At 26.6% G+C, this 8,322-nt stretch overlaps 1 protein-coding gene and 1 long non-coding RNA gene across 3 annotated transcripts in view; both read left to right on the top strand.

Annotated features, from left to right (window-relative positions):
- Positions 1-765: 765 nt before the first annotated feature.
- LOC119677477 lies at positions 766-3,688 on the top strand. Its single transcript, XR_005252266.1, has 3 exons — positions 766-800; positions 3,353-3,503; positions 3,583-3,688. It is a non-coding gene; the product is annotated as an uncharacterized LOC119677477 (long non-coding RNA).
- Positions 3,689-3,727: 39 nt separating this feature from the next.
- Positions 3,728-8,322, top strand: part of LOC119677475 — a 61,942-nt gene continuing 57,347 nt past the window's right edge. For both annotated transcript variants that reach the window (XM_038088830.1, XM_038088831.1), the window contains exon 1: positions 3,728-3,919. The gene's annotated coding sequence lies outside the window, so the exon portion shown is untranslated. The remainder of the gene's footprint in view (positions 3,920-8,322) is intronic.

The raw sequence follows: 8,322 nt of genomic DNA, 5'->3' as shown, positions 1-8,322 counted from the left end.
GTAGACACATTTTCAAATGGCTATATCTCAAGTTCTATAAAAGGTAGAAACTTGAAATTTACAGCGTTTCAAAGATAATTGATTATGAAATTGTTTAAACAATTAAAATTGTTAATATTTAAGTACTAATATTAACCGTTAAATATCAAAAAATAAATTTTTCTTAAAATACGTCCCCTGGGATTTCATTTTTTATATTTTATTTAGATTTAGTTTTAAATTTTACTACAAAATAAAAATTTTCAAGACATCATCTTTTTTTAAAATTTTTTAGTATTTTTTTTCTCCCCCAAAACACATCAAGCACATGCGGACTACATTTCCATTGAATGAATTTTGAAAGAATATACTACATATATTCTTATATAATATTTTTAATTTCGATTAGTAATAAAATTCTACATAAAACCCAAAAACGAGACTTTATGATAACTAACATTACAAACATAACTTTCGTCTGAATCCAGTATTAGCTGTCAATTATTTTTGCTTTCAATGCAAATCGAACATTTTTGATAGCTAAAATTACCAACGAAACTCTCGTGTGAATCCAGTATTAATGTTTACTAATAATTTTTTTATTGTGTAGTTTATTCTATTTTAAAACACATAAAAAGCTTAGTTAAGCTAAATTTAAACTGGCGAACATAAGAGAAAAGCTGTCATAAAATAAAACTTAAAAAGTAAAGAGAAAAACTGAATTCGCCGTTAAGCAAACCAAGCAAGAAGAATGAACACAAGAGCGAATATATCTTTTAGTTTGAATTTGAAACTTCGTGTGGAAAGGTCTGTTGTGTGCGGTAATGATAAAAAAATATATATGTATATAAATAATTATAAATAATTATAAATAATTGAATTAATTAAAATATGTTTATTAATGAAATTTTTTAATTAAAAAAGAAAATAAAACTTTTAATTCAAAGATTTTTAAATCTGTGAGAAGTTCGGTTTGAAAGCTATAACTTACGGTTGAAGTCTCGACGTAAACAAAGCCATTTGTTTGTATTTATGCATGCATGTGCTTGCACGTATGTACGAGTATCTCGAGTAGTAAACAAAAAACAGATGAAGTTGACGAATGTGGACGAATTTGGACGAATTTTCCGCTACTGAAATATTTAATTGGCAGTGCGTGTGTGTTAATAAAATTAATTTTGGTAGCAAATAAAACTGTTAAAAAAAATATATTAAAATTTTTAAATAAATTTAAGCTATAAAAATATTTAAGTTCAACAGTAATAAAATATTCACAAAAAGTGCATCATTATCTAATGGAATTAATGGCCTTACCATGTTTACTTTAAGCAGAAGTGGCCGCAAATAAAATTGGCAATAAAAGTGCAATTATCAGTAGTCAATAAAATTGAATGAAACGAAAGTTTTCGAACTGGAATTCATAGCTTTTCCACGTCAAATCACTATTTTATTTGTAATAATAAAAAAAGGAAAATTTTAAAAAATAATTAAATTTAAATTTTGGCTTTTCCTTTTATTGTTATTTAAAGTAAAACTAATTCTTTTTTTTTAAATGAAAATAATTACTTGTTTTGAAACGACCTTTAAACTTTTTAGAACCTTGAGTGATTATTTTGAACTTTTGACCTGAATACTCAAATACTCGTGTAAAAATAAAAACACATTACATAAATAATAACAAAGCTTTACATAAATTTAAAATTGAAAATAAATTTAAATTCAGTCTCAGATAAAATTGCGGTTTTAAATTGTATATCTAGGCCTCATGGGTTGTTTTTAAGCAATATAGAAAGTTTTATACAAGTTGTAGAAGACATACAATATAATTACATTCTCTAAAATGTATTATTTTTTGCACCAAAATTAGTTAGTTAATCAGTTAGTTAAGTTTTTAAAACTAAAAAAATGTTTTTTTTTTGTACTTTCCTAGTTGTTAATAAATACTGCCTTGACAGAAGTCCATTCACCTTTCTTTTCAAATTGTATATTTTGAGCTTCATTAACAGGTAGGCACTTGAGGCAAATAGTCGGCAGTTGTAGTCAATTGCTTAAACCACATTATAAGTCCACTAAATCTTAAAAGAAATGGGAGACTACAAATTATTTAAAGCTCCCCAGACGTTGATTTGTCAATTAAAAAGACTCTAATCATTGACTTTGGAGTATATTTTTATTATAGAAATGATAGTGGTACCTATAGGTTTATTTGTAAACCTATAGAAGTTATTGTGCTAGATTTTTGGTTAGGTAAGTTTTAAGGTTTTGTGCTTATAATAGAAGGGCAACCCTGCTCTGCTTTAACTGGAGCTGAGTAATCACAGATATATATCAGTGTTTAATTTCATTCATTCTCCTAGTTCTAGTTCATTCTAGTTTTTTCTTGTCCCTACAACTTCTATAGTGCATACGATACGACACTCCTTGTCGTAAAGCATGAGTGTTATATATCCAGTGATGTGTCATATACGTCACGACCTGGGAGATATTCTCTCTTAGGAGATTGAAATATTTTCTTGATATCTTCATATTTAGAGTCGGCCATATTACTCTAACTGGCGATCATTTTTAAAAGCCCGTGGTAAATATGTGAATTTTTTGTTTTGGATTTTTTGACATGCCCAGACCTTGGTATCAAAAAATCTTTCTCGGAATCAATAAAGTAAAAAAAATATTGTTGCTTTTTCAAATGCATGACCGGATGTACTATGTATATAAGAAATGCGTTTAAATCACAAACATTACGTTGCCACGCGTACGTTATGTTCGTCATTGTTGGAGTAATTGTACCTCAAAGTCCTTTGTTTGTCGAGGACCCATTAGTAGTTGTATCTCAAAGTCCGTTGTATGTCGAGGACCCATTAGTCCTTCCAACAATACTAATCTCTTAGAAATGATGGTAGGTGATCCAATATCTCTTGCTTTAACTGGTGAATTCGTTGACCCTGCAGTTTTCTTAAATTTTGTTATGTCCCGAAACCTATATTAGGCATATTCTAACCACGGTATAAATGGTAAGATGTTAATATAGTCAAACTTGCATAACTCGAAGTACCATTTTGTAAAGAAAAGGTTCAAGAGCTTTTGTGTAATTATATGTAATTTGCTCACTAAACCCTGTTGCACTCTATTTAGTTAGAGTTATAGAAAATTCGATTTATAAAAGTTCGAGTTATGGAAGTTGGACTGTATTTTATCATTACAAATGGCAAATTGTGTAAAGCCAATGCGTGTTAGGATTTATTTGTAAATTTATTAAGAAAAAATCAAACATTATTTTACTCTATTTTTTAATTATACTTTTGTTTGCTTAGTTCTAAAAAATCTATTCAAGAATCTATACAACACTTATAAATATCTATGTTAATTGTTTTAGTCTTCAAGTTTTCAACACACCTCTATGAATGAGCGGCAGTGAAAAGTTTCATCTGTGAGTGAACTAAAAACTCTATTCTTCCCTTCGATATTACATGGACTAGCGCAGCGAATCGATTTACGATAAATGCAATCTTTCAAAGTGTGAACTAGTAGGTCAATTTTCATATATAGTAAATTATATATGTTTCACAAAAATTTTGACATAGTATTTTATGAATTTATTTTTAGTTTTTACAAAATTTGGCAAAAATAAGCTATCAACGCTTTCGAGACAAATACAAAAATTTTTTTGACGAAATTACTAGGAAAACCAAAGAAAAATATTTAAAAAACAATTCGTTATGTTTGCTTAGACGAAATGTTATTTTAAAGTTTAGAAAAAACCTATATCAAAAAAAAAAAAACAAAAATCAACAGAACGAAATATACGATATATTGTACCGTATTTGCAAGCACACTTGCCCCTCTCGCTAGTCCAAGAAACCACCGGTGGCGGCCTTGTTAAAAACATAAATTTAGATACAAACAAAAAAGTTCTGAGGCAGAAACGACACATTTTAGTCGAGTGAGTTGATATTGTTTTCTTAAAATTTATATTATCATATATAACTTATATATACCTAACATATACATATATATATGTATGCCTATGTGCTTTTATTAGTTTAAGCAAATTTCATATATATTTATTTATGCATATCTATACACTTGAAGTACATTGCCTTACCACAAATATTCAAACAAAATAATAAAAAAATATTAATATTGCTACTGCTTTTTTTTTTTTAAATAATCAGTTTTTATATCAATGTTGGCGTTTTCATGTGGGTACACTTTTGTCTATAATATTTTGCATTTTCGGTCTTTGGTTTTTATCTTTAACCGGATAAGCCTTTTTATTGCAACATTTATTAATGCTCTTCGCTCTATTAGATTGCATATATTATTTATTGCTCTTAACTGTTATTACAATATTTTGTTAATATATGAAAAACTTTTCATTTTATAACTGAAAAGTACTTAAAAGTTCAATTATTCTTGAACCTTAAGAAAGACACAACTTTTTGCCGCCTACAACAAGATTACACACGATTTCACACAATTTTTTACACAAAATTATTACACACAATTTTTAATAGCACAATTTTTTAAAAGACAAAAATATTTTTAGATAAAAGATTGATTTATAATTTAAAAAAATATTTGAATAATTAATGAAGTTTATAATCAATATCTCAAATCATTTCTTTAATTACTTAAAGCGCTCAGTGCCTGAGTATTTAACCTTGCGACTTGATCCTTTCACATATGATATGAAGCGATATTATTATGGTTTATGTATGTGATTGATATCTAGTTGATATATGTTACTTTCAATAAAGCGATCACGAGAGATTTTTTAAACTTCACTATATATAGTATATTTTAAGAACTCAGTTGTAGTATACGTACCTATATATACTGCAGTAACTACACCAACTGAAATTGCTGAGCAGAACTAATTGTTACATCTATTAATAAATTTGCAATAAAACAGAACTAATAGTAAAAGGAATAATTAATATTCAAATAATTCTAAAGTAATGTTGGTATAGGTATATAAAATATATATCTCTATATAAACATATATAAAATTATAAAATTATTGTATAGCTAATACAATTGGTTCAGTAAATATATGAGTTTAATTTTAGCAGGTTAATCTATATATATATGGACTGAACTGAATCAATTGCATTAGCTGGAACTATACCTGTTAATAATTTTGTAATAAAAAAAAGCTCAAACAAGTGACATAATTATTACTCAGAAGTATATTACATAAAAAAAATATAGATGTATACATATATACGAATTTGTAAGCTAATATTAAATATATCTCATCAAGTATAACTATCACAGAAGTATTAAGATATATATGAATTTTGCAGCTAATATTAGTTTTGTAATAAATAGAATTAACTTATAACTGAATTAATAATAACAGTTAGAATTTATAATATATTAATTAATAATTCTGTAACAAAAAAATCCTAATAAAAAGTGATATAATTAATAGTTCTTTTTAATTAAAGCTTTCACCAACACATAAGTATACAAACCACTCATTTTGTCCCGTAAGATGAGCATACTATATTGTTAAATAGTGAAACTGGAAAGTAATTATAGGATCCGTATATTTTCAAGAACTCTTTTCAAGAACTCATCAGCTCTTTTCATTTTAAGAGTATTGAAGCACTATAAAGTGGTTCAAGCTGAAGAAGAGATGTAAGCATGATCTCCATTTGTATATGCAGTCAATCTTTTGCAGAATATAAAACTAGATTTTTGATTATGGAACCTGCTTTCAGTTAATTTTATAATACAAGATTTTGAGTCGAGTGAAGATTTATTTCATTGGAATAGTTTTATAAACAGAAATCTTTAAATGTAGCTCTACTGTTTTGCTAATTATGTTATAATTGTCTATATTGTGTATCTGTTCAATATTTTATTTATCTTCTACAACCAAACTATTTATTAAAAGACAATATCTGTCTTATCTGCCTATAATATCGGTACACAGAGTTAATGCTTTCAGGTGCTATAATTGCTTTTTGCAACAGATCCCATCCGCATCGATCAGTACTATTATTTTAGTTAGGAGGTGAGGTGAGGTTTAAATAGTTTGTTAATAGTTTGGGTTTTTTAAAATCATTTTTATTGTTGTAATATATAATATAACTCATATAGGCTATAGTACTATAGTGAGATTATTGATGTCATATTACAGTTCTTCCAATATTTGATGATTCAAAATGGTTTGGTGTGATTTAAATTATTTATAATTATTATATTGTTTTTTAATGTGTTAAATTTATATGTAAATAAAAAAATATTTATTGTGACTGAATGTAAATAAAATACACATATATATAAAATATTTGAATATATAATAAACGCTTGAAATTTGCTGCAAAATATTATAAAACAAGCTTTGTTACACTGCATAATTTTGTTTAAATACATATATACGTGTATTATCTCATAGATACTTGCTAATAATTTTATTAAGTTTCGCTTCTGTGACTAAACAAATATTGTTCTTTGTTTTGTTTTTTTCTGCAATAGCTCACAAATGTTTAAATTTATTAATTAAAGAAATCACAAGAATTTGGCTATTCATATATTGAAATAAAAATACACTTAAAAAAATAACTTTATACAAAGATATCAAAGATATAATCTGAAGTAAAAAATAATATATAAGATAATTTAAAATAATTTATTTTTGTTTTTATTTTTATTTTTATTTATTTGCAAACATTAAATCTGCTATTTTATACATCAAATAAAATTTATAAAAACTAATTCAAATATATTATATATAAAAAAAAATTAAAAAATTAATAAATTTCAACAAATTTGAAAATCGGCTACTTCCATCATTCCACATATCAACAAAAAATCAACAAAAATTAAATAAAAATTTGACAACAAAAATTTGACAACAAATCAACAAAAATTTGACAAAAAATCAACATTTCAACAAAAATTTGACAAAAATTTAATACTGGATTCGCTGTTAAACGCATTTTTTTGCTGATACTTCGTCATTATTGATTAAAAACAACATGTAAGTACATTGCTATATATGTCAAATATATCTTTACAAAATATTGTTAGAATTTGCAGAATTTTCCATATTTCTACGATATAAAGTGTGTAATGTGTTGTGTTTGGTGTGTAGTGGGTAGGAAAGTTGTAAGTCATGCAATCTCACATATGACACACTTAAGATTGAAGCGATTTGTCAGGCTTATTTCCACCCTTAAAAATTTTGTTAAGCACGTATTTTTGATTTTCAGATATTTTTCTTGGTTTTATTTACGCATTTAGTCAGTTTATCAGAAAATTCACTTTCCATACTCGTATGCAAATGAAAATATACGAGACCAAGACCAACCCTTGAATCTGTGACGCACTTTTGCTTTTCAACTAGAAACGTTTTCTTTAATGGAATTACCAACAATTTTTTTGGGGTTATTTAAAAGAACAGACGAATGTTCTTACATTATAATAAAGTTTTTATGTTATATGAAAGTAATTGAAAATTGCCATATTGAATATTTATAAAGTTTATGGGTTTATTTTAAAATCAGTTCTATAGATAAAGATACAATGACAGCACTTCCAGAACCAAAATTTTTATTAAAACTTTTTGTTAAAGCCGCAGTATCCAAGATCCTAACCAAAATTAGGATCTTTAACTCAAATGCATACTTCAACCAATTTAATCCACGCTATTTGATTGATTGATTGTAGGGACAGTGTCGAAAATATTCTTCTACAACCTATAATTAATGATTATTCGATATTTTAGAACAAATTTCTCGCAGCAAAGTTCAAACTTATGAGATTAGATTAACAGATATCCATTTACTTTCCAAAACTAACGAATTATAGTCGTCTTACAACCTTATTATTCACAAGAGAATATTATCGATATCCATCCTCTACCAATAATTAGCGATTATTCGGCGTTTTACTACCTTATTTCTTACAAGAAAGCTCAACATTTATTGGTTAGTATTTTGCAGTGGTAGGTCTATAGATATTCATCCACTTACCATAATTAACTAGTATTCGTTGTCCTGTCTTCGACATTTCTCACGAGTATTCCAAGGAGATAACATATCCATCTAACTTAATTTAAGGTATTTACCAGATATTTCGTTCTTACCGATGAATAACTTGATTAAATATCAAAAAAATATTTTTCCTAATATATCCCCGTTTCTTCTGGAAGTCAAAGATGAAGAGTCACTGAAGAAATATTCGATAGCTTACTAATATTTTGATAATGAATATTATAAGCAAACCGCAGTTTCACTGTGTGGATTTTTGTATACCCATGACCAGAAAATACTGCTATAGGTTTTACAGTATAATTCGATTTCTGTTAATAAACTCTCAGAATCAGACCAA

The sequence above is a fragment of the Teleopsis dalmanni genome, chromosome 2 (assembly GCF_002237135.1).
Source record: "Teleopsis dalmanni isolate 2A chromosome 2, ASM223713v2, whole genome shotgun sequence".
NCBI classification, from domain to species: Eukaryota; Metazoa; Arthropoda; class Insecta; order Diptera; family Diopsidae; genus Teleopsis; species Teleopsis dalmanni.
Note: the sequence above shows the minus strand (reverse complement) of the source record. Positions and strands in the feature narration are given on the sequence as shown.